At 39.4% G+C, this 25,935-nt stretch overlaps 1 pseudogene; it reads right to left on the reverse strand.

Annotated features, from left to right (window-relative positions):
- Positions 1-979: 979 nt before the first annotated feature.
- On the reverse strand, positions 980-1,128 carry LOC129404055 (small nucleolar RNA SNORA53; annotated as a pseudogene).
- Positions 1,129-25,935: the final 24,807 nt, after the last annotated feature.

Consider the following 25,935-nt stretch of genomic DNA (forward strand, 5'->3'; position numbering starts at 1 on the left):
TGTCTATTAAGATTGGTGGCCCTTTTATTGAGAGGGTAGGTGTTTGGGAGGGTTGATTCATACCTGATGGTGCTCAGGGTTTATTTCTGGCTTTCTGCTCAGGGATCCACTCTTGACAGTGCTCAGGAGACCAAATGCAGTGATAGGGATCCTGTTAGGAATGCAGTTGAAGTTAACTGCATGCAAGGCAAGTGCTTGAATGTCTCTCCAGTATCTTTGACCCATTTGAAAATAAAATTTTCAACATTTTTCACTATTGAGTGTTAATAGTACGGTTTATTTATCCACCTTCTGAAGAATAATACCTCAGTTGCCCCCCGTTTGGGCAATTATGAATGATGCTGCTTTTAATACTTTGTATATCTTGGATAGAAGTCATTTATCAAGTGAATCTTTTGCAAATAGCTCCTCTGTGGATTTTTCTCCTAATTCTCTTAATAGCGTGTTTCCCAAAGCATACGTTTTTATTTAAATGAAGTGTAACTAATTTTTTAATGGATTATGCCTTCGGTGTTGTATCTTAAAAGGAATCACTATAGGAAATGTGACTAGGTTCTTTTTTATGTTCTCTTATAGGAGTTGACAGTTTTGTGCTAGGAATTTGACCAATTTCGAGTTAATTTTTGTGAAGATAGTAAAGTCTTGTTTAAATTCATTGTAGCTGCTGCAGATTCTATCACCAAGAAGTATGAGCCTTTTAGAGTTACTTTTTCAAAAAAGGACTAAACATTATTACTGTGGAGTTTATACCTAGGTGACTTTTAACTATCCTTTATACCAAAAGTAAACTTGAAAGATAATTTCTTTCCACTGTGCAGCTTCTTTTTTTCTTTTCTATCAAGTGGTAAATTAGCATTTTATTCCTTGAGGTTTTAACTTTTTGCTATATGTTTCTCTTTTATCTTACATAACACCTCTGTAGAATCTAGCTTAACTCAGCTGAAGTCATTTGCCCAGAAAAAAATTTTTTCGTCATTCAAGTATCTACAGACCAATCATATCCTGATAGTTAAAAAATGGTAGAATAATTGCATGTCATTTCCATCATAACCTAAAACTAACATGCAGGTATATTGATCTCATATGCCAATGACTCAAATTATAGCTATTGTTTTTAGCATGCATAATACTCAGCATCAGAAAAACTGCATGTTGTTTTGTGAGCTGATTTGTGTCATAATCCGTTATAGAATTCTCATATTTAGTCTAGTAAGACATAAGTCACATTTGTAAGCTCAATGACGCACATTAGCAATTGTTTATTTTCATTTATTTTTATCTGCCTCTTGTGGTTTGATTTGCTCCCAGTACATTTCAGCTCAATAAATGCTTCTGATTTGGTTCTACTCTCCCTGGCTTCCTAACTAGCTTGCAGCTTCCAATCACATCTCAAATAAATATTGGCAAAGCAATTTAAATCTTTAAAATGTCTCAGTAGATTGATATAGTCTCAGCTAGAAAACAAATCAAAACAGAATTTCCAATCTGCTGTGTGTTTACGCACCTTTATCACAGGGTTATTTGACTGTGATGGATTCAATGAGTCAAACTATCTTTTGCATGTTTCTCTCACATTGAAATAATCTGCTAAGCAATAGTGATGTTTAATATCTTGCAAGCGTATCTCCATGTGATGGTCGCTATTTCTTGCGAATTGAAACAAAATTGGAGAAGAATGAGCTCATAGATTGGGTCTGACAGAACACATTACGGTAAATTCAAAAGAAGCTTTTAGATTTAGATGGAAAATATAGTTGTTGGACTGGCAAATTGTCATGTCGGAAAGGTGTCCTGGGAATTATATTTAAGAAGAAAATGATAGGTTAATAAGTTACTCTCAACCATAAATTTTCCTCTTAGGACTTGACTGCCAATATCATCTGCTAGCAACAAATCAAGTAAATTGTATACTTTTATATTTTCCAATGTCTTCATTTTCCAGTAAACAGTTGGTAAATTCTCTAGGTTTTTAATATCTAAGTAAAGAAGTTAAGTATGTATAAATACAGAGCTGAAGGAGAATCCATAGCTCTAGTGTTTGTAATAAACAAACCAAGCTTGTAAATAAAACCAATAAATAAATAAATAAATAAATAAATAAATAAATCCAAGCTCCTGGACCTCTTATAGCCTAGTTCTCCCTCTCTGAGAACCTGGCAAGCTACCAGGAGTTTTCTGCCCTCATGGGAGAGCCTGGCAACCTCCCTGTGGTGTATTCATATGCCAAACCAGTAACAATGATGGGTCTCATTCCCCTGACCCTGATAGAGTCTCCAAAGCGGCATCATTGGGAAGGGCAAGTAAAGTGAGGTTGCTAAAATCTCAGGGCTAGAACGAATGGAGACATTACTGAGACCGCTCGAGAAAATCAACGATCAACGGGATGATGATGTTGATTGATGATGATGATAATGATGATGATGATGAAGATGATGATGATGATATATTGTCTACTATAATGGTTGCAGCTTTATTCCTGGTATTCAGTTCATATTCTTAAGATTCTTGCTGAGGGGCTTGGGAGATAGCACATCCATGAGGACTAAGTTTAAAACTCAGCACCTTTTGGGCCTCAAGCATCACCAATGTGGCCTTGTTGGTCCCCAGCATCAAAAAGTCCAATAAACTCCAAGCCCTTATATTGAACAGTCCAACCTAGTTGACAACAGTTCTCAGGAGTAGACTTTGAACTCCCTCTGCTTAGAAACAAACTCACCCCGTCCCCCCAAAAATTCTTGCTGAGTACTACCATGTTCAATTGAGTAAGAAGATATATATCTAACCTGACTTTTTAAAAAAGATAATGCTGAGAGGTTTATTGTTTCTACATGTGTAATATTTTTGTCAGTAAATGATTTCTTGTTAAATACATGCATTACTGTATCACTGTCATCCCATTGTTCATCGATTTGTTCGAGCGGTCACCAGTAATGTCTCCATGGTAAGATTTGTTGTTACTGTTTTTAGCATATTGAATACCCCACGGGGAGCTGGCCAGGCTCTGCCATTCGAGTGAGATACTCTCGGTAGCTTGCTGGGCTCTGCGAGAGGGGTGGAGGAATTGAACCCGGGTTGGCTGCATGCAAGGCAAATGCCCTATCCACTGCGCTATCGCTCCAGCCCAAGTACATTTATAAAAGAAAATAATTCTTTTATTGAGAGAGTCCAAATAGCTACATCATTTTGAAATAGAGAGTAACATCCCTGTTTTTCTCTTTACCTATTTCACATTTAGAAGCAAACTTCTGTGGCGGTTTCCATGCAGCAGAACAAGAAAACAAGCAGGAATGAAAATATACTGAAAGTGTGTGTGTGTGTGTGTGTGTGTGTGTGTGTGTGTGTGTGTGAGAGAGAGAGAGAGAGAGACAGAGAGAGACAGACAGACAGAGACAGAGACAGAGAGACAGAGAGAGATGCCAGGAATCAAAATGAATGTCTCAGAAAGGCAAGGCATGGCTCTATCACTGTACTGTATGTCGGTAATGTGATAATTCTTTATAAAGTTCTCACAAACAATGAAAAGAAAAGGGTGGAAACTGTAAGTCATTCTGATCAAAATAACTAATAGAAAGTCAGGTGTCATGGACCTATTTCCATTTGATTTGTAGTAGAAAAAAAAACATAACCTCACTTAAGTTTCCTTGACACATCTTTTTTTCAGATCCTTCTTGGGAAAATACAGGATTCACTAAGAAAAGAACTTGACCATCTTTTCTGGGCTAGAAAAATCAAACACAGTTATAGTCAGATATTTATAGAGGACATAAGCAATGTTTGTAAACATTCAAATTTAGGTCTTTTGTTTATTACTTAAGAAACGCAGGACATCAACCTAATTTATTCATGGAATAATGAAGCACTTCAATCACTTAGTCAAAGAAAAGATGAAATTGTATCTCAAAGAAGGAGAGAGAGGAATTTGGCAAAATGAACCACAAGGAGAAGACGCAGAAATTTGAAGTAAATATTCTCATCAGTCAGTTAGGGAATTATTCCTGTTTGCTTCCTTGACAAAACCAGGAGCTTCAACGATGTTTTGAGATAATCCTCACTTTACACAGTGTCATTTTTATCTATCTAACGAACAGTTGGAAAGAGGCACAGAAGAATCTGGCCTTAGGTTCAGAAAGACTGCCATCCTTTATTCTTTACCTTGTAACCATGTTTGAAGACATTTCCGTCACACAAAATAAGAGATAAGAATGTTTTACTGAAGAACTTTCTCTGAGATTAGAGTTTTCATGGATTATTTGCATAATAATGGGCAGGCTATTATATTGACTAAAAGCATCAGAAATCTTCTCACACATTTAGATGCTCAATAAATGTTTTCTCTCTCTCAGTGACTAGAATGAGTATAAGTGGCCCCATAATTTATGTAAATGCATGTGAAAATTCTGGAAACAGGTATGTGTAGGAGACTAAAACTCTGTTGTTCTTCTGTAGTGCTTTTTCCTCCACCTTCACTTCTTAGCTTGTACTCTGGGGTCCAGCGCAGTTATTTTATTTCTGGAGAGTCACTCTTGCTTTTATACCTTGTTCACACAATTATCTTCACTTGGTTGGCGTAGACTATCCATCTATTCCTGCTAAACAAATAAAGTTTAAGGTTCTCTGAAAATTTTCCTGGTGTAGACACCCGATGGTATTTGCTGATACCTAGAGCATTTTAGGTTCCAAAATTAATACCAAACACTCTACACTTGTTGTGTGTGAGTGCAAATGCTTTTTAAAAAAAATTTTATTGAATCACCGTGAGATAGTTACAAGCTTTCATCTTTGGGTTACAACCACACAATGATCAATCACCCATCCCTCCACCAGTGCATATTCCCCACCACCAATATCCCCGGTATACTCCCCTTTCCCACCCTCCCCCTGCCTCCATGACAGACAATATTCCCCATACTCTCTCTCTACTTTTGGGCATTATAGCTTGCAACACAGACACTGAGAGGTCATCATGTTTGGTCATAATGGTATCTACTTTCTACACACATCTCCCATCCCAACTGATTCCACCAGCCATCATTTTCCTAGTGATCCCTTCTCTATTCCATCTGCTTTCTCCCCTCTGCTCATGAAGCAGGCTTCCAGCTATGGGGCAATCCTCCTGTATCTACTGTCCTTGGGTGTCAGCCTCATGTGATGTTATTCTTTCTATATTCCACAAATGACTGCAGTCCTTCTATGTCTGTCCCTCTCTTTCTGACTCATTTTACTTAGCATGATACTTTCCATGTCTATCCATTTATAAGCAAATTTCATGACTTCATCTCTCCTAACAGCTGCATAGTATTCCATTGTGTAGATGTACCAAAGTTTCTTTAACCAGTCATCTGTTCTAGGGTACTTGGCTTGTTTCCAGATTTTGGCTATTGTGGACAGTGCTGCAATGAACATATAGGTACAGATGACATTTCTACTGTGCTTTTTTGCATCTTCGGGATATATTCCCAGAAGTGTATTGTGGGATCATATGGAAGCTCAATTTCTAGTTTTTGAAGGACTGTTCAAATTGTTTTCCAGAAAGGCTGGACCAGTTGGCATTCTCATCAACAGTGAAGGAGCATCCCCTTTCCCCCACATCCACGCCAGCACTGGTTGCTTTTGTTCTTTTGAATGTGTGCCAGTCTTTGTGGTGTGAGATGATACCTCATTGTTGTTTTGATTTGCTTCTCCCTGATGACTAGCGATGTGGAGCCTTTTTTCATGTGCCTTTTGGCCATTTGTATTTCTTTTTTGAGGAAACTTCTGTTCATTTCTTCTCCCCATTTTTTTATGGGGTTGGAGGTTTATTTCTTATACAATTCTACTAGTGTCTTGTATATCCTGGATAATAAATCCCTTATCAGATGGGTATTGGGTAAATATTCTTTCCCATTCTGTGGGCTCTTTCTGTATTTTGGTCACTGTTTCTTTTGAAGTGCAGACGCTTCTTAGTTTGATGTAGTCCCATTTGTTTATGTTTGCTTCCACTTGCATGGTCAGTGCTGTTTCATCTGTAAAGATACTTTTAGCTTCAGTGTCACGGAGTTCTGCCTACATTTTTCTCTATGTACCTTATAGATTCATGTCTGATATTGAGGTCTTTAATGCACTTTGATCTGACTTTTGTGTGTGGAATTAGACAGCGGTCAGAGTTCAGTGTTTTGCAGGTAGCTATCCAGTTTTCCCAGCACCTCTTGTTGAATAGGCTTTCTTTGTTCCACTTCATACTTCTTGCTCCTTTGTCAAAGATTAAGTGTCCATATATTTGGGCGTCTGTGACAAGATATTCAGCTATGTTCCATTGGTCTGTAAGTCTGTTTCTAGCCCAATACCATGCTGTTTTAATTACTACTGCTTTGTAGTAGAGTTTGAAGTTGGGGAAGGTGATGCCACCCATCTTCTTTTTCCCAAGGATTGTTTTAGCTATTCATGGGGTTTGTTGTTCCATATGAATTTCAAGAGGAGTGTTTTGTCTATTTCTTTGAAAAATTTCATGGGTATCCTGATAGGGATTGCATTAAATTTGTATAGCGCTTTGGGCAGTATTGCCATTTTGATCATGTTAATTCTTCTTATCCATGAATAGGGGATGTATCTCCATTTTCTATTGTCCTCTTTTATGTCTTGAAGTAGTGTTTTGTAATTTTCCTTGCATAGGTCATTCACCTCTTTGGTTAAGCTGATTCCAAAAGCCAATCCAAAAGATCAATGAAACCAAGAGTTGGTTCTTTTAGAAAATAAACAAGATTGATAAACCTCTATCAAGACTCACAAAAAAGGCAGAGAGAAAACCCTAATAAACTGAATCAGAAATTAAAAGGGGGACATTACAACAGAAACTAAAGAAATGCAAAGGATCCTCAGAGATTACTTTGAGAGTTTTTATGCCACAAAACATGAAAACCTCGAGGAAATGAGTCAATTCCTAGATTCCCATAGCTTCCAAAGGCTGAACCAAGAATACCTGGAATACCTGAGCACACCTATCACCATCCAGGAAATTGAATTGGTGATTAAAAGTTTCCCCAAGCACAAAAGTCCTGGCCCAGATGGATTCACTAGTGAATTCATCCAAATCTTTAAAGAGGACTTATTCCCAATACTATTTAAGCTTTTCCAGGAAATTAAAGTATCAAAAACACCTCCAGAGAGTGCAAACACTTTTGCATGGTGTGTATGTATCCATTCTTTCATTGGACTATTTGTCAATAAATATACTTTGATTGGACTATTTGTCAATAAATAAATATAGTTTCTCTCAATATCAGTATTTAAAGCTTCTTAAATGAGTGGGACCATATTTCAACAGATGTTTTCATCAAACTGAGTGACAAAATTCTTACTACATCAGAGTTACCAAAAAAGTATTAGCACAAACACTAAAAAGTGAACCAGAAAAGCTACTTAAACACCCATAACTGACTATCCTGTGCATGCAATGATGAATAGACTTCTGGCCCATGTACTCACTTAATGTTCTGTATCACTGTCACTGTCATCCCATTGATCAAAGATTTGCTCGAGCGGGCCCAGTAATGTCTCCATGCGTCCTAGCCCTGAGATTTTAGGAGCCTCTCTTTACACTCCCCTACTAGAACCTCCAAAATGTTAAACTGAAAAATGGTAGAAAATTGTAATTTCCATCTGGATTTTTACTTGTCCTTTTTATACCTTCTGTTCTTCTGTACCTAGATGTAGTTCTATAACTAGTTCAGGCTATGGAGATGGAGCTGAAGCGTTATGTCAGTTCCTGTGATCTGTGGTTTTTTAAAAAATTAATTAATTTGTTTATCTTATAGGGGGAATCAAGACTTTTTTCATATTTTCCAACATAAATCCGATGACTGTTGCACAAGCAATCATTTCAGTCGGAGAGGTTAATATGAATCTGCCTCATTACCACAAACTTGATGAAAGGTGGAGTGGCAGGTGGCAGGGGGAGTTAAAAATTAGTAGGATACAAGAGTCAACCAAAGTTTCTCTTTTTAAATTTTAGTTGGGGCCACACCCAGGTGTGCTCAGGGCTTATTTCTGGATATCGCACAATCTTGGTTGTGTTGGGGCACTATGTAGTGTGGGTACAAATCTTTGCACCCTGCCTGCACTCTATTATCGACTCTCTCTCTCTCTCTCTCTCTCTCTCTCTCTCTCTCTCTCTCTCTCTCTCTGTCTTAAAGCCCCTGAGTTTCTAACATTCCCAGCTTACTCCTATCCTTATGCACACATTCAAACTTAGAAGGATCATGTTCTTGGTTCATCAACATTGGTCATAGAGAGATATCGCATCCATTTTTTTTTCTTATCATTACACTGTAGCACTGTCAGCCCATTGTTCATCGATTTGCTTGAGCGGGCATCAGTCACGTCCCCATTGTGAGACTTCTTGTTACTGGTTTTGGCATATTGAATACGCCCCGGAGAGCTTGCCAGGCTCTGCGTGCAGGCGGGATACTCTTGGTAGCTTGCTGGGCTCTCTGGGAGGGACGGAGGAATCGAACCCAGATCAGCCACATGCAAGGCAAACACCCTACCTGCTGTGCTATTGCTCCAGTCCTACTTATCATTACTCTCAAGAATATCTAGCTTAGATGATTTGTTATTTGAGGATGCTATAGAATCCCCTAGATTTCAAATGTTTCCAACTATAGAAACAGTTATGGAAATGACATTTTCCCCAAAAGTTTAAATGCAAAATAGCTAAAAGTGGAGTTTCTCTATGCTGAAATGGTTATAACTTTACTTGTTATAAATCTGGTTAGGCCTGACCTGGCATGTATGTGTTTGTTAGAGGGAAGGGCTGTCACTGTCACTGTCATCCTGTTGTTCATTGATTTGTTCGAGTGGGCACCAGTAACATCTCCATTGTGAGATTTGTTGTTACTGTGTTTGGTGTCAGATATGCCATGGGGAGCTTGCCAGGCTCTGCCGTGCGGGCGGGATACTCTCAGTAGCTTGCTGGGCTCTCCAAGAAGGGCAGAGGAATCGAACCCTGGTGGGCTTCATGCAAGGCAAACGTCCTACCACTGTGCTATTGTTCCAGCCCTGGAGGGATATATTATTGGAGGGAAGGGCAAATTATTTATATGCTTACTTGCTTTTGTTTTGATGCTGGAAGAGAATGTCTAACTACTAAGATACATTGTTCTTAGAGATAAATTAAGTAATAATAAGGTATAGAGAAAGCAGATACACTTAACAACAATAAAGTCTCCTTAAGTGTGTCCTAAGGAATATAATTCTTATACTCTCATGGGATAAGTGTTTATATTATCTCTATTATGTATGAGTGAAAATTAAGCAACAAATTTTAGCGGTTTTCTGTATTGCATCTAAATTTATGGCAAAGCATCTAAATTTATGGCAGAGCAACACAACTAAATTCAAACCCATATTCTCTCTCCTTCTTTTTATAAGTTGTGGGAACATTTAGTATCATCATAAAATCTACCTATGAAGAGAGTGAGCCTTAGAGATTGCTAAAGTATAAAAAAAGTATATTTAGCCCATTAGAACCAAATGAGATTAGCAATTTCTAAGAAGTTGAGTTGTTAAATTGTCCCTATGGAAGGAAAAGGAAAATTCTTTAGTCTGATGTGAATGGTGTTAGACACACATAGCCTTCCAAAGACAACTGAAGGAATTATCTTGGAGAGCATCTTATTTTGAAGATTTATCTTTTCCTGTGAGTTTCTGTGGATGATAAACAAGATGGTACCTTGAGCAGCCTGAAATGTCTCTTTAATTCTCATGATGATATCCCAGGGTATTCATAATTATTAATTAGGCTTTTAGGTTCACTACTGATTGAAAATGTGAAAACTGAAGCTAAGATACTAAGCCTGGGTAGGATGTACTTTTCAAACATACTAGTTGAACTCAGGCACTGAGATGTTGAACCAGTAGACAAGTGGATTGTTGCCCAGTGATCTGAGGATAAGTGGAATGTTCTTTGACCACCTCCCCCTGCCATCCCCAATGTTGAAAGTATTATGTCTTTTTTTGACACCCTGTCACATAATGAAAATCTCTGTCATGATACGCTTAGAACTACAAGGACCTAGAGAACTGGGGACCAGGTTAATTTTCTAAGTTAAAGAGCATTTGCTTATGCAATCTTTGGATATTCTTTCTCTAAAAACAGATGGATGCTTCCTGCTCACAAAGGTCATATATTAGACATATAAAAAAAGTGAATTTTTAATTTGTGAGTGGAATAGGATAAGATGGAATAGTTGGAAGGGATTTATCAGTCTGATTCATCTTGGGGGTAATAGGAGACCTATTTACATTAGAAGTACATCCTCTCTTCCCTCAGAAATCTACTCCCAGATTTAGTTGTCTGGGTGGCCAGAAACATAGGCAAGAAGTCTTTGTGATAAAATGTTTTCCTTTTAGGTAGTAGATACAAGGGCCAGGAGGATTGCCCCATAGCTGGATGCCTGCTTCATGAGCAGAGGGGAGAGGGCAGATGGAATAGAGAAGGGATCACTAAGAAAATGATGGCTGGAAGAACCAGTCAGGATGGGAGATGTGTGCTGAAAGTAGATAATGGACTAAACATGATGACTTCTCAGTGTCTGTGTTGCAAGCCCATAATGCCCAAAAGTAGAGAGAGAGTATGGGGAATATTGTCTGTCATGGAGGCAGGAGGAGGGTGGGAAAGGGGGTTATACCTGGGATATTGGTGGTGGGGAATGTGCAATGGTGGAGGGATGGGTGTTTGATCATTGTGTGATTGTAACCCAAACATGAAAGCTTGTAACTATCTCATGGGATTCAATAAAATAAAAAAAAAAAATGTTTTCTTTGTAAATGATAGCATTTGTTCCTAGATGCCTCCTAACAAACTGAGACCATCATAATGTTTTCCTGAGACTTCTAGTTATTTGACACCACCTTCCCCTTCCCTATCCAAGATGTTCAGATTTCTATTGTTGAAATATGAGAGAATGTACAGAATAGGTGAGTTGAGAAACACAAAATCCATAAACTAACTGGTGTTTCTTGGAGAGCATTTTATATTATTATGATCATGATTCTTTTAGGGCCATTAGGTAATTTAAATCATGCCTGAATTTATTTGAAAAGCAAGTAGCATTAGTATTTTCTACGTGGTATCTTCCATGTAACATAAAGTGTGGGTTGACAACCTCTGGATCTATATACTTTTTTCTATTGCCATCTGCAATCCACCATCAGTCAGAATGAGAAAACTCAAAGTGAGCCTGAGGAAATCAAAGTTGTGTACTCAAAGTAACAATAATTTTAGAGTTTAGCATTTGAAGCTGAGTGAGGGATTCAAAAAAAATGGGAGTCTTCCCTTTTTTAAAAAAATTAATTGTATTTTGACTTTTTTGGGTCATACCCAGCGATGCTCAGGGGTTGGTCCTGGCTCTGCGCTCAGGAATTACCCCTGGCAGTGCTTTGGGGGACCATATGGGATGCTGGGAATTGAACCTGGGTTGACGGCATGCAAGGCAAGCACCTTACCGGCTGTACTATCACTCCGGCCCCAGAATTGTCCTTTTTTTCCTACTAATTATCAGTGCCAGTTGACTCTTGTCCATGATCCCTTGTGGTAAGCAGATGACTATCGCTACTGACCAAGATCATTGCATTGCTATACCACATCCAAGTTTTTTAAGATACCAGTGCTGAGCCAAGGTTACCTCTTGAATTATGTATGAATTAAATAAGGCCTGGGTCTCTAGAGGAGGCAACATAGAAGTGGGAATATTGAGTCATGTTGGAGCAAGAGGATGGCATGAATGAGAATGTCCACATTGGTCACAATGTAAGTTGTCATGTCTGAAATATGTTGCAGAGTCAAACAGGTCATTTCTATGAGGATAAGTCAGGTAAAGCAAGCCAAGAAACAAATGAGCCACAGAGAGGTCATTCACAAAGGAACTAGAAAAGGGAAGGTAGGAAGAGCTTGGTTACTGGTGAGAATGATGTGTCTTTTCCAATGTTTATTCCTATGCTTTCAGTTAATGAATGCTTTGAAGACATATAACCGCAGTCAAAAATTCTCCCAAATGATTATTCTTATACTCAAACCAAAGGGCAAGGGATAACTCAATGTGATTTTAGTGTTTTAGGGGACGGTTTCCATTTTGTTAGCCATGCTATTGACTCTCCCCGCATGGCAGAGCCTGGCAAGCTCCCCGTGGCAAGTGCGATATGACAAAAAATAGTAACAACAACTTTCACAATGGAGATGTTACTGGTGCCCACTCGAGCAAATCAATGGACAATGGGACGACAGTGATACAGTGCTATTGGCAAGCAGTAGAAAAACAGTGGATCGAAGTAGGAAATCAGAAGAAGGACCTATTTTCAGCATGAAAGAGCACTTCTAGGGAAAATACCCGAAGTGCATGCTCCATACATATGCTTCTCTTCCTTGCAGCTTCGCAGAGGGGGAAGCGTTCATGACAGAACTTAAATTACTTCAAGCAATTTGAAGTATAATGTCTTCTGCCCTCTGGCGGCCAAATTTTCCCTACATAAAGCGGAATGAAGAACTCTTACCATGCAGAACGCAGGTATATCTGGACTCACAAGACTCTTGACGAAACCATATTCATGGTGCCCCTAATCTTAGGTCTAAGCGTTTTCCTTTGATCAAGAAAGGAAAACACTTGCTAGTTTTGCGGCTTGCCAAAAAGTCTTTCTTTCCATTTTCCTTCTGCACTCTTGGGAAATTTTTCCATGATGGTTCTGAGACCTAAGAGTCAATTTGAGACAGATTTCTAAGACTCTAACTTGATCTGAGATGACTCTACGCTCTCGGGTCTTGAAGCTTCTCTTAAGGACTTTGATAGGAAAATCATTTTGTGATTTCAAAGGGAATTTCGAAAAGCAACCTCCAAGTGACAACGAAAGGTTGAGAAGGATGATAGCGCAGGAACAGACTGAAGGAGACCTGGCCAGAAATTAACTTGCCCTTTTCTCTCTTTGGTGTCTGGGACACAGAACCAAAAGAGTCTGCCTCTTATCAAGAGTGACAAACTGTCATTCCGTTGTGTCAAATGCGAATGGTTGAAACTGACACCAGCAGAGAACAAGGATCCAGGAATAAGAGACCACTTCAATGAAGATTAGATATTCTTATAGCAATAGATTTTAAGGGTCTTGGATTCCACAGATAAGAACTCCATATAGTTATAAACGTGATAGAGATAAATAGAAATAAATATTTTTTATCGGAAGTGTAATATATAAAATGTAACCATAACCAAGAACCATACTATTGAGAAGCAGTAGCTAATTTAGTTCTTTCTCAAAAAACGCTAAAAGCCATGTATATCTACCGTGAATGCATAAGGATCTATTAAAATAAAACCAACTACCATACAATAAGCATGTGTTTTATGGGACTATTTATGGATAGTCATAAAATTCAAGTAGTATAATATTTGCCTGATAAATAATCACATACATGACTGAAGAATGAGGAATCTGAAGAGGCCTAATAATTTGTGGCTAAAGTTTTCTAAATTTCTGGAAGTCCAAGGAGCTATCCATTGTGCTACAGAGCCACCTAATTTTCTAAACTTCTGGACACACCACAGGGTGTTTCTAAGTTGCTTCTTTGAATCAGTGCTGAATTGGACCAAATTCAGATAAGGACAAAATTAAGTAATGCACAACTTTTCAATAAGAAGCCCTCATTACTATGCAAGTCTCAAGAACTAAATTCATTTTAATGTTTTCTATGCATGGACCACTCCTATCCTGGATTCCACCACCCCAGGATGGATCAATTTAGGGAAAACTGCCCGAATATTCTGAAATAACTGAGACAAATTTGTAAGTGGGAAACTCCAACTCCACATTCTAGAGGAGTCCTTTGTGCAAGTGTCATTGAGGTTGTGATTATAGGGCGTTCTATTTTCTCTACATGACTCCTTATGGGAAAAGATGTTTTGGATTTCTAATCTCTAAGAAAAGCAAGGATTGGGGCTGGAGCGATAGTACAGTGGATAGGGTGTTTGCCTTGCACGCCGCCGACCCGGATTCGATTCCCAGCATCCCATATGGTCCCCTGAGCACCGCCAGGAGTAACTCCTGAGTGCAGAGTCAGCATGACTGGGTGTGACCTAAAAAGAAAAAAAAAGAAAGAAGAAAAAGCAAGGATTATACAGCTTCTGGGGTGAATTAGATTGAGTTTAATGCTGTGTTAACTCAATCCATTATTTTCATTTGCAGGCACTAAGAAATCTCTCTTTAGAAGACCTGATGATGCTGCAGTTATATGTTCATCACAGCACTGTTCACAATAGCCAGAATCTGGAAAAAACCCTAGTGCCCGAGAACTGATGACTAGTTAAAGAAACTTTGGTATATCTACATATATCTACACAGTGGAATACTATGCAGCTATTAGAAAAGATAAGTCATGAAATTCGCATATAGGTGGATCATCATGGAAAGTATCATGCTAAGTGAAATGAGTCAAAAAGAGAGGGACAGACAAAGAAAAATAACACTCATTTGTGGAATATAAAGTAACAGAATGGGAGACTAACATCCAAGAACAGTAGAGATAAGTACCAGGAGGATTACTCCACAATTTAGAAGTTGGCCTTGCATGCTGGGGAAAAAGGCAGCTCAGATAGAGAAGGAACCAGCAAATAAAGGATCCTAGGAGGGCCCATTCTGGATGGGAGATACGGGCTGAGTAGACTATAGACCCAACATGATGGGCACTTGATATCTCTACTGCAAACCACAACACCCAAAAGGAGAGAGAGAGAGAGAGAGAGAGAGAGAGAGAGAGAGAGAGAGAGAGAGAGAGAGAGAGAGAGAGAGAGAGAGAGAGCAAGAGAGCAAAAGGGAATGCCCTGCCACAGAGGCGGGATGGGATAGGAGGAGGACGAGGTGTGGGTGGTGGGAGGGATGCTGGGACCATTGGTGGTGGAAAATGGGCACTGGTGGAGGGATGGGCACTCAACCATTGTGTGATTGAAACTCAAGTACGAAAGTTTGTAAGTCGGTAACTGTACCTCATGGTGATTCACTAATAAACATTTTTTAAAAATAAGGAGAGCTGATGATGACTTTCAAAGCAACTTCAGCTCCATTAGTTTTATAGGCACTTACTGGGGCACCAATGATAATACTGAATTTTCAAAAGAGGAAGAAATGGGACCAGAATCATAGTATAGTGGTTAGGGTACTTGCCTTGCACACTGCCACTAAGTCCATCCCAGGCAATGCATATGGTCCCCTGAACCCAGCCAGAAGTGATACAGTAGCACCCAGCAAGGAATTAGCCCTGACCACCACCAATGTGGACCAAAACCAGAACACCAAAATATTGAATTTTTCTCTCTCTCCCTGATACCTCTCACTATATTGAAGAATGTGTTATTTAATGTTTTAGAGGAATGTTAACAATGATTGTTTTACTAAGAACCTGATATCTGAGATAGATTACAATATCGCTTTTGTTATACATGAACAGAAAGAATATTCAAGTTAATTTATTAATTTTAATTAAATTTTATGGCTCAGTTGAAATCAGAAAAAACTGTTATCTAATTAACATTTAATATAATTATACACCTAACTAGTTGCAAATCTGGCATAATAAATTCAGGAAGGTCTTGACTTCATGTACCTTACATGACTTTTTGTTTCAAAAGCACTATAATTCAGAAATGAAGTTCTGAAAGTCTAACATGAACTAAAATTCACTTCAATATTAATTTACTCCAACTCTGAAAAGAAATTTACTCCATTTACCACTGTAATGATAAAATGTGATTTGTATATGCACTGGGATATATTAACACATGATACATGATTTATAAAACAAAAATGCACACAAAAATACAGACGGATCACAAAACAATTTTGAGAAAAAGAAACCAAACCTAAGAGATCCATGCTTTGCACCTTCTTTTAAAAATTGACTAGAATCCTTTCCTAGTTGCTATAAAAGTAGCTTACATTTCTTTCAGCTAAACAGGACCACATGATTGTATTTTATCACATAATAGGCAAATATTTTAAGCAATCAAAAAAAAGTTTTGTAGATGAGTGGGATGCAACCATCATGTGAAGGTTTTTTTTAAAGATAGAAACCAATTTTTTGGAATAGAAAGACCAGAATCTTGTGCAACAATTATGTGGAGGAGTACATATTTTTAAAAATGCTGAACAATTTAGATGTGTTCTCCACTTTACCTCAAGCTCTGAGGACAGGGACCCTGTTCATTTCCAATTAAAAGTCTCACAGCTAGATGGCAATAGGTTGGGTGTATGACTGTCACTGTCATCCATTGCTCATCGATTTGCTCGAGTGGGCACCAGTAACATCTCCATTGTGAGACTTGTTGTTACTGTTCTTGGCATATCAGATACGCCACAGGGAGCTTGCCAGGCTCTGCCGGGCAGGTGAGGTACTCTCTGTACCTTGCCTGGCTCTCCAAGAGGGATGGAGGAATCGAACCCAGGTCGGCCGCATGCAAGGCAAATTGCCCTACCCGCTGTGCTATCACTCCAGCCCAGGTTGGGTGTACATGCTTATTTAATAACTACTTAAAATAATTCTATACTAAGGCTACCAGGGGTCCAGGAGTGGAGAAGAAGGGACTTTGAGACAATGGTAGAAAGATATTGACAGATAAAGGTGGGCATGGTATGGAGGTGTTGTAAACATAAAGTAACAATATTCATAGTATTATAAGCCATGGTAGCCTTGATTTAAAAACTAAATTCATATAATTAATTTAATGAATAAGATATTTGAAATATGGTATTTGAGATGATAAATATTCACATAATGAATAAGATATCTGCAATTATTAATGTGTTTTTCTCACTTTACTATTTATGAGGGATTTTATTCTAGCTTACATGAGACTTTTTTTCAGCTAAAATAAAGAGTAGACATATCTTTAGAAGTGAAGAGTGGACTGGAGGACTGGAGTGATAGCGCAGCAGGTAGGGTATTTGCCTTGTATGTGGCCGACCCAGGTTTGATTCCTCCGTCTCTCTCGGAGAGCCCCAATACCGAGAGTATTACGCTCGTATGGCAGAGCCTGGCAAGCTCCCTGTGGCGTATTTGATATGTCAAAAACAGTAACAGCAAGTCTCACAATGGAGACATTACTGGTGCCCACTCGAGCAAATCGATGAGCAATGGGATGACAGTGACAGTGACATATCTTTAGAAAGTTGACGTGGACTTTTGAGGGTAGCACACTGCCCTTGCAGCTTTTTTTCTATTTTCTATGATCACTCTTTCTTTGCGTTAAATACCAACCCAATCAAGAAATAGAATGTCTGAATCTAGCCATATTTTCTCTTGCCATGTTATGTTCAATTCTCCTGAAGTATCATTGATCTTAGCTCTGACACCAGAACCATTCTAAGTATTCCAGAAGTTTATATGAAGGAATTCATATATGTTCACTTTTGTTTCATATCCCTCTCCAGTGAAAATTATACTTTTGAGGTGGTCCATGTTACTGTGTTTATCAATTATTTGCATATTAACATCATACTTTGGGGGCCCGAGAGATGTTACAGCAGATAAATGTGGCTGACCCAGTTTTTATACCCAGCACCACACATGGGCCTGGAGCACTGCATACAGTGATCCCTGGGCACAGAGCCTGGTGTAAGTCCTAGGCACAGCCAGGTATGTCTCAAAAACCAAAATAAAGCTGTTTTTGGCTCAGCTTTCTTCTCTCTTGTTCATATAGCATGTTAACTAGAGTGGCAAACATCACGGTTATTTCCAGCATTTTGATTATTGTAAATAAACTTGCTGTAGACATTTTTGTTGCAAATTTTGGTCATATTTTTTTCTATGAGATGAAGATATAAAGGTGGAATTGCTGTTCCTTAGGTAAAGCACATTTAAAATATAATACTCATCATGATTTATGTTTCAAAATACAAAGTAATTCCCTAAAAAAGAATCTTTAGGGTAGTTTTGGGTGTCATCTACTGTATTATTTAAGACTTTTTTCTTGACTGAAGACTCACCTCTTTAGGGGAATTCACAATTTGACTTACCTACTTAGGGGAATTTGAAATCGCCCTTGGCGTTTCATGTGGCAGCACAGTTGTATAGACTCTTTTGTGAAAGGTTTTGTTTCCATGAATGCAGGGAAGTGCCAACATTAAGAATGACGTACTCTGAGTGAACTTTCACATAGCTGAAGTTGGTGTCACCAGGGGACAAGCCCAGGGATTAAACAAATAAGTTACTTCAAGACAAGAAGCATTTTTTCTTTTTCCTTGTAGAAAGTGACTCGTGGACCTCCTGAATGCATAGCAATACGATAGATGATTTCAGTCTTAGATGATAAAGATATCTCAGGATACTTATGCCCCAAGAAGCTGAACAATCGACTGGACCAATGGATTACCCTGATTCTCATCTGTGATTGCATATTAGAATCATATTGAAAGCCTTCAAAATTAAGGTACCAAGGCCAGAACAATAATATAGTGCCTAGGGTGCTTGACTTGTACTTGGCTGGCCCAGGTTTAATCCTGACACCCAGAAGTCCCCTGAGCCTTGCCAGGTGTGATACGTGAGCTCAGAACCAGGAGTAAGCCTTGAGCATCACCGAGTATGACCCCAGAAGTCAAAACCAAAAACCAAAATGGAGGCACTCTGGACACCCATTAAGAATTCAGGGTAGGCTTTCTGCCCAGATGGGACCCCGAGCGGCCACACATGAATGGCTCCTTTGTTCCTAAGAGACCATGATCCCAGAGGCCCACTAACTACTTTCGGAACCCAGCGGCTTCTTGCAGAAATGCCTCTAGACTGTGAACTAAGCTATGGCCCCATGCCACCCCGGTAGGGGAAAGATTTTTCTCTTGCAGACTTTCCTTTCTGTGTGGTGGCGGCAGAGTGGTGACCGCCATCTTTTAGAGCTCACTAAACAGAGGTACGAGCTTGCAGTAATGCAACTTCTGGCAGAAATTTCTCTGGACTTAATTACTAAAATACCAGAAATCCAAAACTGAGCGGTCGCAACCTCATAAGGTCTCCATTCTCAGCAATGGAAAACATATTATCAAATGATGCCTTTTCAGCAGGTCTAATTGTTGGGGGAAAATTCCAAATAATAATAGCAAGTTTTCTGTTGAAATATTGAATGTAATCAAAGTAAAGAGAGATTAAAGTGAAAATCATCAGCCACACAGGCAGGGGAGGGGGGAATGAGCGGTATACTGGGGTTCTTGGAGGTGGAACATGTGCACTGGTGAAGGGATGGGTGTTTGATCATTGTATGACTGAGACTTAAACCTGAAAGCTTTGTAACTTTTCTCACGGTGATTCAATAAAATAAATAAATAAATAAATAAATAAATAAATAAATAAATAAATAAAATAGGACTTCTTCAATAAAAAAAAAATTCAGGGTATACCAGGCATTCAATTAACTACAATGGATGATCAAGTTGAGAACTAATATACGATATTTGTTTATCATGATTGAGAATGTACTAATCGTATATCTAGTCTTTCACACTCCGTTCTTAAAACACTAGAAAGGAGTGAATAGGGAACATTTTCCTTTACTTTTCAAAGAGATCTAAATAAGTAAGACTTTCTGGAGTACATGGTTGTAACTGCTTGTCTTAATCGGGACTCTTTGTGAAAAATTATGCACACCTAGGGAATGTATCTGTGCTTTAAATGAAGAAATTAAATATCTAATTGTATTTTGTTATATCATAAACAATAAAAATATTTTTCTATCTATGTGAAATCATCTCATTCTTACTTATCTTTGAATTAACATAAACATTTTTAAGCCAATGAGCCAGAATTCAAAGATTTTATGTATATGATTTTATACATAAAAATTATAATTTATGCTAGGCAGCATAAATGTATGAGACTTTAGTTTTCCTGAAATTATTAAGACATACCTATTACCAAGGAAATTTCCTAATTCACTGATGTTCAATCTCACTTGACTGCAATACTGCAACTTAACTTTTTAAACAATACTGCATATTTAACTTTTTAGCAATTCATTTGCTTCCAATAATCAAATTTGCTTTTACTAGAATTCACTTTATAAGATGAACCTCACAAAGCTCATTTTGTGATTTACATGATTTAATCTCTAGTTTAACGCTAACTTTCCATTTTATTTAAATTTTCTAACATTGACCTCTTAGTAACTCACAAAAGAGCCTGGGAAATTTTTATTTCACGGTCCTAAATGTAATATTCTCTGCCTGCCATTCCTATACTGTGTCACCCAAGTAAGTAGATTTTATTCTTTAGCCAATACAACCCCCGCTTGATAGAGTTTATTAGGTGAATATGTGAAAATGTGAACCACAAAACCAGCGTACTGACCAACTCACCTTAAATCAACTTCAATGAAGAAAAGTCTGAAAATCCAGGAGAGAAATCACACAACTATATGGCTTCCTGACACAATTACAGACACCTACTTGAAGATAGCCAGATACAAAGGGCTAGAAACATTTAACTAAGTTCATTTTACTCTGATCCAGAAAAATTAGAGAACGTTCTTTTTTTTTTTTTTTAACTGATTCATCTTCATAAGAGACCGTGCTGTCTCACTAAATCCAGTCAGTCATCAGTCCCTTGTTCACTATCCTGATAAAAGTCACATTGAGACTGCAACCATAATTCTCATGCATGCAGGCTTTGTACTGTACGTGAAAGAACAGTTTGGTTGGCACAAGGTATGTGTCATCTTTGAGCAAGTCCCTCCATCTGTGTCGCCAGGCAGATCCCGTCTCTTTGGAATTTCACAGGCCACAGCCTTTCCTTTAAGTCCTCTAAACAACCCTGCTCCGTCCACCACACTGTTGGCCTCCTGCCGGTCTTTCTAGCACACTTAAAACAAAGTGTCCCTGCCACTTCCTTGGCTAGGACTCAGTTCGTTTTCTCCCTACCTTCCCAGTTGCTTTGACCAGTGGCTATCTTGACAGTTGGCAAACAGAGACTGAGTGCAGATATGTCACATAAAATCTGTTGGATGAATATTTTCCTCTGGGAAAGAGTGAAAGTGAAATTCCATCCGGACCCACCCTCTTTCCAAAACAATAAACATTTCCTGACTGCCACCATTCCCCTAATCATTGAAAGCAGGGCAGTTATTTTGGAATGGGCAGCTGGACTTTATACTTGCCTGGGCCATCTGCTCTCGCATTTAGTTTTTAAGAAGGTGACTGAAGTGACTGCAATTCGCTGCAAAGAGGAAGATTTCCATCAAAAAGTGTTTGGGGGACAAAAAAAATAAGTGTTTGGACTTGATGTCAGAGAGAACATAATTCACAGAGAGTATGGGACTTTTTTTTGTCTTACTTTGCTTATTATAAATAAACTATGGGGGGAAGGTATTTTCCTCGATGAATATATAATTGATTGGATATAATTGAATATATAAATGAATGGGCTGGAGCAATAGCACAGTGGATAGGGCATTTGCCTTGCATGTGGCCAACCCAGGTTCGATTTTTCTGTACCTCTCAGAGAGCCCGGCAAGCTATCAAGAGTAATCCGCCTGCATGGGAGAGCCTGGAAAGCTACCAGTGGTGTATTCGATATGCCAAAAACAGTAACAACAAGTCTCACAATGGAGACGTGACTGGTGCCCGCTGGAGCAAATCGATGAGCAATGGGATGACAGTGATACACTGAATATGTAATACATAAACAAGCTTGTCTCCTAATTCATGGTTTGGAAAGTCACTGATACAAATGAGATAGACATTCAAGGAAAGTCAAATAATTTCTTTGGGCAGAGAGGGCATTGCCAAACAGTTCTCAGGGCACTTGGGTACTACTGGTGATTTTCTGCTGACTCAGTAGTTAACTCCATGCAAGAGCCTGGGAGTGCAATCCTATTTCGTTTGGTGGTGCTGGGACGTTTGTGTGTTTGGACTCTAAGTCTACACCCTGTAATCCTCAGGGTACCAAGTGGTACTGGAACCCAAACCTGGCGGAGGATCATGCTAGACAGGTGCCCTAACTACTGTACATTTCCAGGCGCCTCCCTCTGCTCTGTGGGGGCATATTTCCCAAGGCAGAAAAATATCCTGTTCATTTTTTTAATTAATATTTTTCTCTTTTATTTAAGTCATGAGGAAATTAAATATGGAAACAGTAGAAAACCAAACCTAGACTTCCAAAATAAGAATAATTGAAATTCTCTAAGAGAGAAGTACTTTGGGTATGGGGTTTGATTAGATGGCCTGCATAAGTCTAGAATAATTAGCAAATCGTACCTTAAAAATTTTACAAAACTAGGTCACGTTTTTGATAACTGGGCAAAATAAGCAAAGAAAAGGCATGTAGCATTTCCCTTTTGTTTTTCTCACTGAAATAATATATTTTGGTCTAATTTCGTACATATGTGTATTAATCAAAAATAATCTGATCTCATTAAATTGACTTAATAAATAACCAGTAGAATAAGCGATTGAAAAGTGAGACATAAATTATGGAGAGCATTATATTTTTGGGGTGAGGGGTGCCATACCCAGTAATGCAAAGACTCAACACTGGTAGATTTGAATGAAGGGGGGTACGTGTCTATATAGTCCAGGGATCAAACCAGCATAGGTCACCAATAAAGCAAGCATCTTAAACTCTACAGTAATCTCTGACCAGGTCGGAGAATTCATTTTTTTAAAAATGTGTGTAATGTAGGGTGATTTAGAGTATTATTCGAAAGAGAAACATTTGTCAAGCTTATAAAGATCTGTATTTAATATCCCCATGTTTAGCCTCTAGGGCTGAGGGTTAGAAGGAGATTCGCAAGAGCTCCTATGATGGATAATGGGTAATTTCTGCAGCAGTTTCCATACAAAATAAAGAATATTAAGTATTGTTATCAAAAAACCTGACATGTAAGAATCATGCACTCTACTTTTCTCCCTAACTCTTGGACTATCATTTCCTCACTCCCACTGGTGTCAGTGGTCTACCTGAAAAACTGCACTTTCCAGCCCATCATGCAGATGGAGGTGCCAGGAAATTAAACTTTAGCCAATAAAATATTAGTGGAAGCCCATTAAAAGAGGGCTTCCAGAAATCTCACTAAGGGGGCAAATTGATGGACAAAGGTTTTGTTTGTTTGTTTTGGGGGCCCCTATGGAGTGCTCAGAGCTTACTCTTGGCTTCTAGCTCAGGATCACTCCAGGTCAAGCAGTGTCCCGGGGACCACATGGAGTAACGTCTGGGTCCATGGCAAATGTCCTGCTCCCCTGTGCCGTCTCTCCAATAGCAATAAGTTAGTTTTGTTTTCCCCCTTTTCTCTTCCTTTTTTTTTTTTTTTTTTTTTTGCTTAACAAAAGGTAATTTATTTGAAAGGATAAAAAATGCTGTTAGAAGAAATGAAAAGGAACCTGATTCTTCTCGAGGGAGGGGAACCACACCCAACAGTGCTGGGGCACTACTTTTGCTTTTGTGCTCAGGGGTCACTCCACTAATGCTCAGGGGAGCACAGAATGCTGGGGGTCTGGGTCTGCAACATGCAAAGCTAGTGGCCTAACACCTGTACTATCTCTGCCTGCACTTTAGCCTGAATTTTAATGACATTATGCTTTTCAGAATAACCCTGGACAGCCTACTTTTAGACTTGGATGTTACCTAAAAATAAACTCCATTTGTTTTTTGGTTTCCTATTTCTACTAGCTGCAAGTAGAATGTCTGATCAACTGCATAAGAACCCTTGCCAGGATCTCCATGAAAAATGTGTCATATATTTATATGCTTGCTGCATTTATAACGGTTCTAGCCTCAAATTGTCTGTTACACAGTTTATAAAGTGCAGTTTATCCCAGAGAATGGATTCAGTCATACATTTATAAAACAAAGACAATAATTTTGACAGCAGATAAGGAAACCCAAGAGGAAAACGTTTTTGAGCATTTTTAGTCTGATTCTAATGGAATTGAAATATTTTCTCTAAATATTGAATGTTTCAAAATCTAGCCACGGCAAAGAATGGTGAAGTCTTCCCTAAGAAAACACAAAATAGCAATTAAAATTGGAGGTTCTACAAGTTATTGGTAATGATGTAGGCAAGTAGATATGAAAGGGTCCATGGCAAAGGGATTCCTAGGAAGTATCACTGTATCACTGTCACTCCGTTGTTCATCAATTTACTCGAACGGGCACCAGTAACATCTCCATTCATCCCAGCCCTGAGATTTTAGCAGCCTCTCCTTACTCATCTTCCCCAACAATTGGAAGCTCTTTCAGGGTCAGGGAATGAGACCTGTTATTGTTCCTGTTTTCGGCATATCGAATATGCCAGGGAAAGTTTGCCAGGCTCTGCTGTGCAGGCGGGATACTCTCGGTAGCTTGCCAGGCTCTCCAAGAGGAGACGATTTTATGGAAAACGAGTAGGGAGCGTCTTATGATGTGTCATGCTTTGTGGCTGCGTGGTCCAGAAACATGTTCACTCATGCTTGAGGCTCGGCCTGAGCATGTGGAAAGTGGCCTGGAGTGTGGCGGTGGTTCAATAGTGGAGGTCAGCTGCCAGGGCTGGGTCCCTTGGGGTGGGGTGGGCTCTCACCCATTCCCCTCTGGGGTTCTTCGAGTGGAAACAGCCTGTTAAAACAGTCTCGTGGCATGGTTATGGGAGCCTCATTTTATTCTCCCTCCCAGGAGAAGCAGCCATGAATTCTGGAGGGTGGCTGATAAGGAGATTTTCTGGCACCAGCAGGAGGTGGCTTATGGGTGTGACCCCTATGTAGCCAGAGACTGAGGGAAGGAGGCAGAGGATTTCTGTTCCTGGGTCCATTGAGCCCAGAGTCCAAGATCACAAAGTTCTGCATTACCTGGGTTCTGAGGGATTTCGCTCATGTGTGAGGCTCAGCCCAAGCATGTAGAAAGTGGCCTGGAGCATGGCAGCAGTTGGATAATGGAGGTTGGCTGCCGGGACTGGGTCCCTTGGGATGGGGACGGCTCTCACCCGCCTCCCTCTGGGGTGCCCTGAGTGGAAACAGCCTGGCTTGGAGTCCCTCTCCGAGTAAGTAATAAAACCAATAGGGCTGAGGCTGCAAACACAAAAAACAAGGCCAGATAAGACCCTCTCCTGCCGCCAGTACCAGACCCAGAGAAGGCTGAACCGCCTCCGAGAGAAAATCCAGCAGGAGCAAAAGGCCAGGAAAGGAATTTCAAAGAAGGCCATCAACCATTCCTAAATCAATCTTCTTGCAACCACCCTAGCAACTAACTTACCCAGTTAGAAGCCACATGTGGGGCAGCTTGGGAAAAATTCTATAAAAGCCACCTTGAACAAAGGAAGTGCTGCCTGAGCCCATGTGCTGTTTGTGCCCATGTGGCCAAACACACGTGGCACCGGAGAACATATGATGCCCACACCTCCCCTCCTGAGCTGTGTGCTTTCATGCTTCCATATCTAATGGAGAAGTCCAGGTTCTGTCTCGAGCACTTACTCTCTTTTACTTTCTCTCCCTCCTCCTCCTTCCTAAAACCCTCTAAATAAAATCAGTTTTTACTTCACTGCTCATCCACTCCTGAAATTCTTTTCTGTGCATCAAGACGAGAACCAGGTGACCCTGGGTAAAGCCCAGGACTGGCTCCATGACGGGGCTCGTTCCAGACTTTATCAAGTCTAGTCTTCCCAGCCAGTCCTGAGGTGACAGAGGCGAATTGGGAAAAAGTCACCATCTCTCTCTTCTCCAAGCCTCACATAATCCACCTGTGGGGCCCCACTGACTTCAGGACTTAAAAATTCGAGTCAGAAAAATACAGTTTTTCATTGTTGGTTGCTTGGTCTATATTTGCAATTTAAACAAGATAAGTGGAGGACAGGAACAATAATACAGCAGTTTCTTCACTTGCCTTGCATACAGCCCGCCTGGATTCGATCCTAGGTAACCCCTTAGGTCCCCCAAGTCCCACCAGAAGTGATCACTCAGTGCAGTGCTTGGACTATT

Source organism: Sorex araneus, chromosome 3 (genome assembly GCF_027595985.1).
Source record: "Sorex araneus isolate mSorAra2 chromosome 3, mSorAra2.pri, whole genome shotgun sequence".
NCBI classification, from domain to species: Eukaryota; Metazoa; Chordata; class Mammalia; order Eulipotyphla; family Soricidae; genus Sorex; species Sorex araneus.